Raw genomic sequence first — 12,884 nt, forward strand, 5'->3', positions numbered from 1 at the left:
AGATCTGGGATGGGATGACTGTGACGCGCTTCAAACTCGTGACTGTTGGGCGCAGTGACAGTGTGCAAAAGGATCGATGGATTTTATTCCGACACGATCGAGAACCGACAGCAGATTAGCCATGCGGGAAACCGTAGCGGACATCTTGTCACTGAGAGGTCGAATGGTAGCCATTGACAAGGGTGATCCACCAACATACAGCTTGCCATGGAAGGGAGTACGCATGATTGGATGAGGACAATAGGAAAGCAGAGGCTCAGAGGGAACAAAGTATCTCCATACGCTTATTTGAAATTTCCACCAATGAATTGCATAAGTATCTCTATCCTATTTTATGTTTTATTGCGTTTTTAATTATCAAAACCTCATAACCATTTGAATCCACCTAACTGAGATTTACAAGATGACCATAGCTTGCTTCAAGCCAACAATCTCCGTGGGATCGACCCTTACTCACGCAAGGTATTACTTGGACGACCCAGTGCACTTGCTAATCAGCTATGTGGTGTTGTGAAAAGTGTGAATCACGATTTTGTGTACCAAGTTTTTAGCGCCATTACCGAGGATTGTTCGAGTTTGGACAACTGACGGTTCATCTTTTTGCTTAGATTAAGAATTTTTCTTTTTTATTTTTTTCTTCAGAATTTTTAAGAATGAATTCTAGAGTTTCAGATGATGCTTTTATCATCACAGGAGCCTTTTTGATTCCCATCAATTTGGCTGTTGAAAGTAATGCTCTGCTAAAGGTTGGCTAGCCATGTCTAATCTTTTTATACCGAAGCTTTAGACTAACATTGCATGATTCCTGAAATTCTTATTAAAAAAAATTTTGACTTTCTTATTTTCTTTTTTAAAATAATTTTCGAAAAGATACAAAAAATTTTTATAAAATCATAAAATCAAAAATATTTTTGTGCTTCTTGTTTGAGTCTATAGTCAAATTTTAAGTTTGGTGTCAATTGCATGTTTTTATTTTTCTAGCATTTTTCAAAAACTCATGCATTATATTCTTCATTGATCTTCAAGTTGTTCTTGATGATTTTCTTTGACTGATCTTTAAATTCTCTTGTTTTGTGTCTTTTGTTGTTTCTCATGTGCATTCTCAATTTGTTAGTGTCTCTAGTATGAAAATTTCTATGTTTGGTGTCTTGCATGTCTTTCTTTTCTTAAAAATTTTCAAAAATATGTTCTTGATGTTTATCATGATCTAGTGTTCTTGATGTTCATCTTAACATTCAAAGTGTTCTTGCATGCATTCCTTGTTTTGATCTTAGTTTTTCAGGTCTAATTTCATTCTGTTATTTTTCTCTCTCATCATTAAAATTCAAAAAAAAATTCAAAATTATGTCTTTTCAAGGCAATAATACAGAGAATTGAAGATTCAGAACATACAGCAGAGGAATCACAGAGAAAAAGCTAGGCGTTCAAAACGCCCAATAAAGAAGGATTTCTGGCGTTTAAACGCCAGCCAGGGTTCCTGGCTGGGCGTTTAATGCCCAAGGAGGTAGCCATGTGGGCGTTAAATGCCAGAATGGATACCATTATGGGCGTTTAACGCCAAGATAACACCAAGGAGGTAATTTTATTTTCAATTCAAATCTTTTTCAATTTTTCAAGTTTTAAAACTAATTTTTCAAAATCCTATATTTTTCATATCCTCTCTTATCAATCAAATCTTTTTTCAAAAAAATTCAAATCTTTTTCATTTTTCTTTTTAATATTTTTGAAAATTTTAAAAGTTGATTTTCAAAATATTTTTCTTATTCTTATTTAATATTTTCAAAAATCTTGCTAACAATTAAGGATTTAATTCAAAAATATTTTAAGTTTGTTACTTTATTGTTTAGAAAGGTTCAATCTTTAAATTCTAGAATCATATTTTTTAGTTTCTTGTTAGTCAAGTCATCAATTTTAATTTTGAAAATCAAATCTTTTTCAATCATATCTTTCCAAACATATCTTTTTCAATTAAATCTTTTTCAAATCATATCTTCTTCGAATTTTAATTTCAAAATCTTTTTCTAACTTTTTATCTTTTCAAAACTCACTCTTCCTTATCTTTTTTAAAACCACCTAACTATTTTTTTCTCTCTCTCTCTCTCTAATTTTTGAAAACCACTAACCACTTTTCCAAAAATCTTTTTAATTAACTAATTATTTTAAACTCTAATTTTATTTTATCTCTTTCTTAATTTTCGAATTATAACTAATAATTAAAATAAAAACAAAAATATTTTTTCTTTTCCTTTAAACTAACATTCGAATATTCTCCCTCTCCCATCTCTTTCTATTTAATCAATAACACTAATCCTCCTTTAATAATTCGAACCCCATCCCTCTCTATAAGTTTGAATTCCTCTCTCTACCTCATCCTTCTATTCTTCTTTTCCTCTGACACATCAAAGAATCTCTATACTGTGACATAGAGGATTCCATACTTTCTTTGTTTTCTTCTTTTTCATATGAGTAGGAACAAAGATAAAGGCATTCTTGTTGAAGCTGATGCTGAACCTAAAAGGACTCTGAAGAGGAAGCTAAGAGCAGCTAAAGCACAACTCTCTGGAGAGGACCTGACAGAAGTTTTCAAAAAAGAAGAAGACTTGGCAGCTGAAAATGATAACAACAATGCAAGGAACATGCTTGGTGACTATGGTACACCAAATTCCAACTTCTATGGAAGAAACATCTTAATTCCTGCCATTGAAGCAAACAACTTTGTGCTTAAGCCTCAATTAGTTTCTCTAATGCAGCAGAACTGCAAGTTTCATGGACTTCCATAAGAAGATCCTCATCAGTTCTTATCTGAATTCTTGCAGATCTGTGATATTGTTAAGATCAATGGGGTTGATCCTAAGGTCTACAGACTTGTGCTTTTCCCTTTTGCTGTAAGAGACAGAACTAGAACATGGTTGGACTCACAACCTAGAGAAAGCCTGAACTCTTGGGACAAGCTGGTCAATGCTTTATTGACTGAATTCTTTCCACCTCAAAAGATGAGTAAGCTCAGAGGGAATGTCCAAACCTTCAGACAAAAGGAAGGTGAAGCCATCTATGAAGCTTGGGAAAGATACAAGCAATTTACCAAAAGGTGTCCTTCTGACGTGTTTCCAGAATAGAGCATCATATGTATATTTTATGATGGTTTGTCTGAGTTATCCAAGATGTCATTAGACCAAAAAAAATCCTGTGAATAATGGGAAGACTAAAAAAAAGGAGTTATTGAGATTGATACTCTGAATGCCATATTGGCTCAGAATAAAATATTGACTCAACAAGTCAATATGATTTCTCAGAGTCTGACTAGAGTGCAAGCTAAAGACGCCTCCTCTGATGGTGAAGCTTATGACCCTGAGAATCCTGCAATAGAAGAGGTGAATTACATGGGAGAAGCCTATGGAAACACCTATAATCCTTCATGGAAGAATCACCCGAATTTCTCATGGAAGGATCAACAGAAGCCTCAACAAGGCTTCAATAGCAATAATGGTTGGAGAAATAGGTTTGGCAATAGCAAACCTTTTCCATCATCTTCTCAGCAACAAACAGAGAATTCTGAGCAGAGCATCTCTGGTTTAGCAAACATAGTCTCTGATCTATCTAAGGCCACTATCAGTTTCATGACTGAGGCACGGTCCTCCATCAAAAATTTGGAAGCACAAGTGGGTCAGCTGAGTAAAAGAGTTACTAAAACTCCTCCTAGCACTCTCCCAAGCAATACAGAAGAGAATCCAAAAAGAGAGTGCAAGGCCATCTACACGTTCAACATGGCTGAACCTGTAGAGGAGGGAAAGGCAGTGATTCCTAGTGAGGAAGAACTCATGGGACGTCCACTGACCAATAGGGAGTTCCCTCATGAGGAAACAAAGGAATCTAAGTCTCTTCTAGAGACCGTAGAGATTCCACTGAACTTCCTATTACCATTTTTGAGCTCTGAAGAATATTCTTCTTATGAAAAAGATGAAGTTACTACTGAGGAGCAAATTGCTCAGTATCTAAGAGCAATCATGAAGCTGAATGCCAAATTATTTGGTAATGAGACTTGGGAGGATGAACCTCCATTGCTCATTAATAAACTAAATGCCTTAGCTCAGCTGAAGATACCTCAAAAGAAATCGGATCCCGGAAGGTTCTTAATACCTTGCACCATTGGCACCATGACCTTTGAGAAGGCTCTGTGTGATCTGGGGTCAAGTGTAAACCTCATGCCACTCTCTATAATGGAGAAGCTAGGGATCTTTAAGGTACAAGCTGCGAGAATCTCACTGGAGATGGCATACAAATCAAAGAAACAGACTTATGGCCTTGTAGAGGATGTCTTGGTATAGGTTGAAGCCCTTTACATCCTTGCTAACTTCATAATCCTAGACACTAGAAAGGATGAGGATGAATCCATCATCCTTAGAAGACCCTTCCTAGCCACAGCAAAGGTTGTGATTGATGTAGACAGAGGAGAGCTAGTCCTTCAGGTGAATGAGGATTACCTTGTGTTTAAGGCACAAGGATCTTCGTCTGTAAACATGGGGAAGAAGCATGAAAAGCTTCTCTCAGTACAAAGTCAAACAGAGCCCCCACACTCAAACTCTAAGTTTGGTGTTGGGAGGCCACAATCATGCTCTGAGCATCTGTGAAGCTCTGAAAAGAGCTCACTGTCAAGCTATTGACATTAAAGAAGCGCTTATTGGGATGTGATGAGCGGATAATTTGTATGCTTTTTGGCATTATTTTTAGTATGTTTTTAGTATGATCTAGTTAGTTTTTAGTATATTTTTATTAGTTTTTAGTTAAAATTAACTTTTCTGGACTTTACTATGAGTTTGTGTGTTTTTCTGTGATTTCAGGTATTTTCTGGCTGAAATTGAGGGACCTGAGCAAAAATCTGATTCAGAGACTAAAAAGGACTGCAGATGCTGTTGGATTCTGACCTCCCTGCACTCAAAGTGGATTTTCTGGAGCTACAGAAGTCCAATTGGCGCGCTCTCAACGGCGTTGTAAAGTAGACATCCTGGGCTTTCCAGCAATATATGATAGTTCATACTTTGCCCAAGATTTGATGGCCCAAACCGGCGTTCAAAGTCACCTTCAAGATTTCCAGCGTTAAACGCCGGAACTGGCACCCAAATGGGAGTTAAACGCCCAAACTGGCACTAAAGCTGGCGTTTAACTCCAAGAAGAGTCTCTACACGAAAATGCTTCATTGCTCAGCCCAAGCACACACCAAGTGGGCCCGGAAGTGGATTTTTATGTCTTTTACTCATCTCTGTACACCCTAGGCTACTAGTTTTCTATAAGTAGGACCTTTTACTATTGTATTTGAAAATCTTTGGATTATTTTAGATCCTTTGATCTATCTTTGGACATCTAGTTCTTAGATCATTGGGAGGCTGGCCTCACGGCCATGCCTAGACCTTGTTCTTATGTATTTTCAACGGTGGAGTTTCTACACACCATAGATTAAGGTGTGGAGCTCTGCTGTACCTCGAGTATTAATGCAATTACTATTGTTCTTCCATTCAATTCCACTTGTTCTTATTCTAAGATATCACTTGTTCTTCAACTTGATGAATGTGATGATCCGTGACACTCATCATCATTCTCACCTATGAACGTGTGACTGACAACCACCTCCGTTCTACCTTCGATTGGGTGAATATCTCTTGGATTCCTGATTGCACGATACATGGTTGATCGCCTGACAACCGAGTGCTCGCCTGACAAACGAGCCAACCATTCCGTGAGATCAGAGTCTTCGTGGTATAGGCAAGAACTGATGGCGGCATTCAAGAGAATCCGGATGGTCTAACCTTGTCTGTGGTATTCTGAGTAGGATTCAATGACTGAATGGCTATGACGTGCTTCAAACTCCTAGCAGGCGGGGCGTTAGTGACAGACGCAAAAGAATCGATGGATTCTATTCCGGCCTGACCGAGAACCGACAGCTGAATTCCGCGTGCTGTGACAGAGCATATGCAATCGTTTTCACTGAGAGGATGGGAGGTAGCCATTGACAACGGTGAAACCCTACACAAGCTTGCCATGGAAAGGAATAAGAAGGATTGGATGAAGACAGTAGGAAAGCAGAGAGACGGAAGGGAAGGCATCTTCATGCGCTTATCTGAAGTTCCTACCAATGAATTACATAAGTATCTCTATCTTTACCTTTTTGTTATTTTCGTTCATCACCATTACCATTTGAGTTTGCCTGACTAAGATTTACAAGATGACCATAGCTTGCTTCAATACTAACAATCTCCGTGGGATCGACCCTTACTCGCGTAAGGTTTATTACTTGGACGACCCAGTGCACTTGCTGGTTAGTTGTGCGAAGTTGTGTAATGCCATGGTATTGAACACCAAAGTTTTTGGAGTTCATGTCCGGGGATTATGAGAGTTGTGAAAAAGTATTGTTCACAATTTCGCGCACCAAGTTTTTGGAGCCGTTGCCGGGGATTGTTCAAGTTTTGAGCAAGCTTTTGTTAACATCAGTGCCAAGATCCGGCAACAACACCAAGTTTTTTGGCGTTATTGCCAGGGATTGTTCTAGTTTGGACAGCTGACGGTTCATCTTGTTGCTTAGATTAGGTATTTATTTTTTTTTTTCGAAATTCTTGAAGATGAATTCTAGAGTTTCATGATGATTTGTTGAAGTCTGGCTGGCTGAGAAGCCATGTCTAATCTCATTGGACCGAGGTTTCAACTTATCATCACAAGAGCTTGTTGATTTTTATCAATCTTGCTTTTGGAGCAGTGATCTGCTAAGGCTTGGCTGGCCTTTGGCCATGTCTAGTGTTTTGGACCGAAGCTTTCTTTGAAAGCTTGGCTGGCTGTGAAGCCATGTCTAATTCCTGGACCGGAGTCTTAGACTAGCATTGCACTGATTCCTGGAATTCTCATTAAGAATTTTGATATCTTTTTCCACTTAATTTTCGAAAAGCACAAAAAAAATTACAAAATCATAAAATCCAAAAATTTCTTGTTTAAGTCTAGTGTCTCATCTTAAGTTTGGTGTCAATTGCATGCATTCATTCATGTATCTTGGTGATCTTCAAGATGTTCTTGATGATTTACTTGCTCTAATCTTTGAATTCTATTGACTTGAGTGTCTTGTGTGTCTCATTTGCATTTTCATTTTGTTAGTGTCAGTAGTATACAAACTGCTAAGTTTGGTGTCTTGCATGCATTGTTATTTGATTCTTGTTGCATTTTGATTTTTCCTTATTATTAAAAATCCAAAAATATTTTTAATTTGTGTCTTCTCAAGTCAATAATAAGGAGAATTGAAGATTCAGAACATACAGCAGAGGAATTGCACAGAAAAAGCTGGGCGTTCAAAACGCCCAGTGAAGAAGGACAGACTGGCGTTTAAACGCCAGCCAGGGTACCTGGTTGGGCGTTTAACACCCAAAAAGGTAGTGTTTTGGGCGTTAAACGCCAAAATGTGCACCATTCTGGGCGTTTAATGCCAGGATGGCTAAAGGGGGAAGATTTTGTTTTCAAATCAGATTTTTTTTCAAGTTTTCAAACTTTTTCAAAATCAAATCTTTTTTCAAATCAATTTTTCAATCAAATCTTTTTCAAAAGCAATTTCTTTCCATTTTCTAAGATACTTACTATCAATTAATGATTTGATTCAACATTTCAAGTATGTTGCCTTTTCTGTTGAGAAAGGTTTAATGTTTGAATCATATCTTTTCTTGTTAGCCAAGTTTTTAATTGTCAAAATCAAATCTTTTTAAAATGTTTTTCAAATCATATCTTCTCAATCACATTTTTTTAAAACCAATCATATTTTCTTAACCACATCTTTTTCAAAACAATTTTCAATCAAATCTTCTTGATTTCTAATTTCAAAATCTTTTTCAAAAATCATTTGATTTCTTTTCCACTTTCATTTTCGAAAATTAAGTAATGTTTTTCAAAAATGTCAATTTTTTTTCCTTAATTTTCGAAAATTACTTCCCTCCTTCTCACATCCTTCTATTTATGGACTAACACTATCCCCTAATGCAAAATTCGAACTCCATCTTCTTTGATAAGTTCGAATTTTCTACTTCTGTCTTCTACTCTTCTTTTCTTCTGACACCTAAAGGAATCTCTATACTGTGACATAGAGGATTCCATATTTTCTTGTTCTCTTCTCTTTCTTATGAGCAGGAGCAAAGACAAAGGCATTCTTGTTGAGGCTGATCCTGAACCTGAACGGACCTTGAAGAGAAAGCTCAGAGAAGCCAAAGCACAACTCTCTTTAGAGCACCTAACCGAATTCTTCAAAGAAGAAGAACACATGGCAGCCGAAAACAACAACAATGCCAACAATGCAAGGAAGGTGCTGGGTGACTTTACTGCACCTACTCCCGACTTCTATGGGAGAAGCATCTCTATCCCTGCCATTGGAGCAAACAACTTTGAGCTTAAGCCTCAATTAGTTTCTCTAATGCAACAGAATTGCAAGTTCCATGGACTTCCATTGGAAGATCCTCATCAGTTTTTAGCTGAATTCTTGCAAATCTGTGACACTGTTAAGACTAATGGGGTTGACCCTGAGGTCTACAGACTTATGCTATTCCCTTTTGCTGTAAGAGACAGAGCTAGAACATGGTTGGATTCTCAACCTAAAGAAAGCCTGGACTCTTGGGAAAAGCTAGTCAATGCCTTCTTGGCAAAGTTCTTTCCACCTCAAAAATTGAGTAAGCTTAGAGTGGAAGTCCAAACCTTCAGACAGAAGGAAGGAGAATCCCTCTATGAAGCTTGGGAAAGATACAAACAATTAATCAGAAAGTGTCCTTCTGATATGCTTTCTGAATGGAGCATCATAGGTATTTTCTATAATGGTCTCTCTGAACTGTCCAAGATGTCTTTGGATAGCTCTTCTGGAGGATCTCTTCATCTGAAGAAGACGCCTACTGAGGCTCAAGAACTGATTGAAATGGTTGCAAATAACCAATTCATGTACACTTCTGAAAGAAATCCTGTGAACAATGGGACTAGTCAGAAGAAAGGAGTTCTTGAGATTGACACTCTGAATGCCATATTGGCTCAGAACAAAATATTGACTCAACAAGTCAATATGATTTCTCAAAGTCTGTCTGGAATGCAAAATGCACCAAGCAGTACTAAGGAAGCTTCATCTGAGGAAGAAGCTTATGATCCTGAGAACCCTTCAATGGAAGAGGTGAATTACATGGGAGAACCCTATGGAAACACCTACAATCCTTCATGGAGGAATCATCCAAATCTTTCATGGAAGGATCAACAGAGACCTCAACAAGGTTTCAATAACAATAATGCTGGAAGAAACAGGTTCAGCAATAGCAAGCCTTTTCCATCATCTTCTCAGCAACAGACAGAGAGTTCTAAGCAGAATAACTCTGACTTAGCAACCATGGTCTCTGATCTAATCAAAACCACTCAAAGTTTCATGACTGAAACAAGGTCCTCCATTAGAAATTTGGAAGGACAAGTGGGCCAGCTGAGCAAGAAAATTACTGAACTCCCTCCTAGTACTCTCCCAAGCAACACAGAAGAAAATCCAAAAGGAGAGTGCAAGACCATCAACATGGCCAAATTTTGGGAAGGAGAAGAGGTAGTGAACGCCACTGAGGACGGCCTCAATGGATGTCCACTAGCCTCCACTGAGTTCCCCAATGAGGAACCATGGGAATCTGAGGCTCAAACTGAGACCATAGAGATTCCATTGGACTTACTTCTGCCATTCATGAGCTCTGATGAGTATTCTTCCTCTGAAGAGGATGAGTATGTCACTGAGGAGCAAGTTGCTAAATACCTTGGAGCAATCATGAAGCTGAATGACAAGTTATTTGGAAATGAGACTTGGGAGGATGAACCTCCTTTGCTCACCAAAGAACTGGATGACTTGTTGATACGTAAAAATTGAGATTTCACGTATAACCGGCAAGTATACCGGGTCGTATCAAGTAATAAGACTCACAAAGAGTGAGGTCGATCCCACGAGGATTGGTAGATTAAGCAACTTTAGTTAAATGGCAAGTTTAGTCAAGCGAACATGATTTTTGATTTTATGAGCAATGTGACTTTTGAACATAATGACAGGAATTTAAATGGCAATTAAGAACAAGAATATAGAAATAAAATGGAAGTAAATAACTGAAACTTAAATTGCAAGAAACTTAAATAACATCAAAGATAAATGTCAAGGAACTAAAGGGTGCAGAAATTTAAAGAACATAAGGTAAATGGCAAAAAGTAGATGAACAGAATGTAAATAACAAGAGTAGTAAATAGACAGAATGTAGAAAGGGATTGGGAAATGGGTAATCAAATAACTAGAGCAAGAGAAATGAGAATTAATGATAGAGAGGATCATTAGGGATCAGAGATGTTAGTTTTCATGAATTGATGTTAGTCAAATCTTCCTCAATCATGGGTATAGATCCATGGCAAATGGGTGATTGAATCCCAATCTCTTGGTGATTCAATCTCTCTTAACATAGCCAATTGCCACTCTCGTGATCTAATTGTTCATGAGAAGAGATGAAGATCAATTTTAATCCAACCACACAATTTCCAAAATCTTAACCAAGGAGAGTTACATCTCACATACTAACCAAGGTATATTGATTGAGGAAATCATGAGAGGATGAACTCTAAACTGAATTATGTGGCTCATTCATCAAATTCACCACATAATTCATATAGATTAACCCCTCTCTCGATGGTAGTTGAATCTTTGAAGAACAAGAGTTCCCTCTTTAGATCAACCACTAAAATTGAGAAAGAGAAGATGGGTTCACCAATTCATTCCAACCAACAGAGCTCCTCCCCCTAATGAAAGTGGGGTTTAGTGAATCATAGCTCCATTCTCAACAACAAATGCCATTAACAAAAATTAAACTAAGTGGAAAGGAAGAAGAAGAAGAATGAAGTGCTTAAAACTTGAAGATGAAGAAGAAAAATTCCAATAGAAAACCAAAGATGAGCTTTCCGGGAGAGTACCCGGAAGTTCTAACAATAAGCTCAGTAAAAATGCTAAAAATTCTAAGTGTTAAAAAGTATTCAAAAGTCCAAAAGTCCCCCACAAGTACATCAATCTCTTCTATTTATACTACTCCTAAAACTCTTCAGAGATCTTCAATTTGGGTTGGCAATGTGGGCTTTCTTATTGTTGAATTCTTGGCTCAATTGGAAGTGTTGCTAGACTTGGAATGGAAGAGTTCATTCATCATGTTTCTGGCCCATTGGCTTGGCGTTATTGGCACTAACTCCAGGCCAAATGCACGTTGGCAACGTGCAAGACATTTTCCTGGTAGTGAAGTATGAGACTTGGGCGTTGCTAGCCCAAGTTGTTGCCAACAACTTGCTTTTCCTCTTCTTGGCTCTACTTTCATGCTAAATGTAGCCCAGAATTTGAGTGTCAACCTTCAGCCTTAATATGGACTATTATACATCATTGGAAAGCTCTTGATGTCTATTTTCGAATGCCACTGGAATCACCTCAATTGGACTTTCCTAGCTCAAGTTATGGTTCCTCAAAGAAGGTAAGGTCAAGCTGCCAAGTTGTTGCCAAGTTGTTGTGAATAACGCACCTTCAACCCCAAGTTGGCAACGTGCCCGTGCCTTACTCTCCCAAGGCAAGGACTTGGGGCTGGCGTTGTTGCAAAACACGCCCCCCTTGTGGCACGTTGGCAACGTGCTCGAGCCACACCCCAAGGCTCACCTCTAGCTCCCTTGAATTTCACTTCATGTTCTTGTTTTTAGGGTCTAAAGATGACTCTGGTTTGGCTTCAATTTTGTGCTCCACCATAGACTATTATATATGGTTGGAAAGCTCTGAATGTCAGCTTTCCAACGCAACTGGAAGCACTCAATTTGGATCTCTATAACTCAAGTTATGCTCGTTTGAAGGAGACATGGTCAGGCTGCCAAAATCGCACACGTTTTTGGTGAAAACGCCCTTGTTTCCAGCGTTGCCAACGTGCTCAGATTCTGAAGCTCTAAATGAAGCCATCTTTTGAAGCTTCAAACGAATGCCAATCCCATACTATGATATATGGTTGGAAAGCTCTGGATGTCTACTTTCCAATGCCGTTGAGAGTGCATCATTTGAAGGTCTACAACTCAAGATATACTCCATGGAAGAGGGCAAGGTCAGGCTGCCAGGGTTGCTGCGTTGTTGATGAACACGCCCATGCAATCCCAAGTTGGCAACGTGAATGATGCATGTCCCTGGCGTTGGCAACTTGAATGGTGCATGTCCCTGGCGTTGGCAACTTGAATGGTGCATGTCCCTGGCGTTGGCAACTTGAATGGTGCATGTCCCTGGCGTTGCCAAGGATAACGCCAATGGTTCTTGGCGTTGGCAACGCCCTCGAGCTCCTCTTCAAGGCTTCATTCTTGTGCTTGGCGTTGCCCATAAAACACGCCAATGATAGTGGCGTTGGCAACGTGGTTGAGCTCCAAAACTTGGTGCCAAAGTTGCTTGGTTGTGTGGCGTTGGCAACGCCCATCTTGAGTTAGCAACGCCAGCTCCTTTTCTTCCAGGGCCAAGCTTGATTGTGTGGCGTTGCCTTCAACAACGCCCATAGTTCTTGGCGTTGGCAACGCCCTCGACACTCCTTCATGGCCCAAGTTTCTTGCTTGTGTGGGCGTTGCCTTCAACAACTCAGCCTATTCTTCAAGTTGGCAACGCCAACTTTGCTTCCAAAGCTGCCTGGCGTTATCCTCAACAACTCACCACATTCCTAAGTTGGCAACGCCAACTTCTTCTTGGTTGCCTGGCGTTATCCTCAATAACGCCCACTATCTCCAAGTTGGCAACGCCAACTCCTTCTTGCCCCAGCTTGCATCCTTCTTGCTTCCATGCTTCCTTGTTTCATCACCTATCATCAACAAAGGAAATAGCTTCAAAG

General features: G+C 38.9%; 2 non-coding genes across 2 annotated transcripts; both read right to left on the reverse strand.

Annotated features, from left to right (window-relative positions):
• Positions 1–2,999: 2,999 nt before the first annotated feature.
• LOC112799267 (small nucleolar RNA R71) lies at positions 3,000–3,103 on the reverse strand. Its single transcript, XR_003200841.1, has one exon. It is a non-coding gene; the product is annotated as a small nucleolar RNA R71 (small nucleolar RNA).
• Positions 3,104–8,686: 5,583 nt separating this feature from the next.
• Positions 8,687–8,794, reverse strand: LOC112799324 (small nucleolar RNA R71). The gene has a single exon (XR_003200899.1). It is a non-coding gene; the product is annotated as a small nucleolar RNA R71 (small nucleolar RNA).
• Between the last annotated feature and the right edge of the window lie 4,090 nt (positions 8,795–12,884).

The sequence above is a fragment of the Arachis hypogaea genome, chromosome 4 (assembly GCF_003086295.3).
Source record: "Arachis hypogaea cultivar Tifrunner chromosome 4, arahy.Tifrunner.gnm2.J5K5, whole genome shotgun sequence".
NCBI lineage: Eukaryota > Viridiplantae > Streptophyta > Magnoliopsida > Fabales > Fabaceae > Arachis > Arachis hypogaea.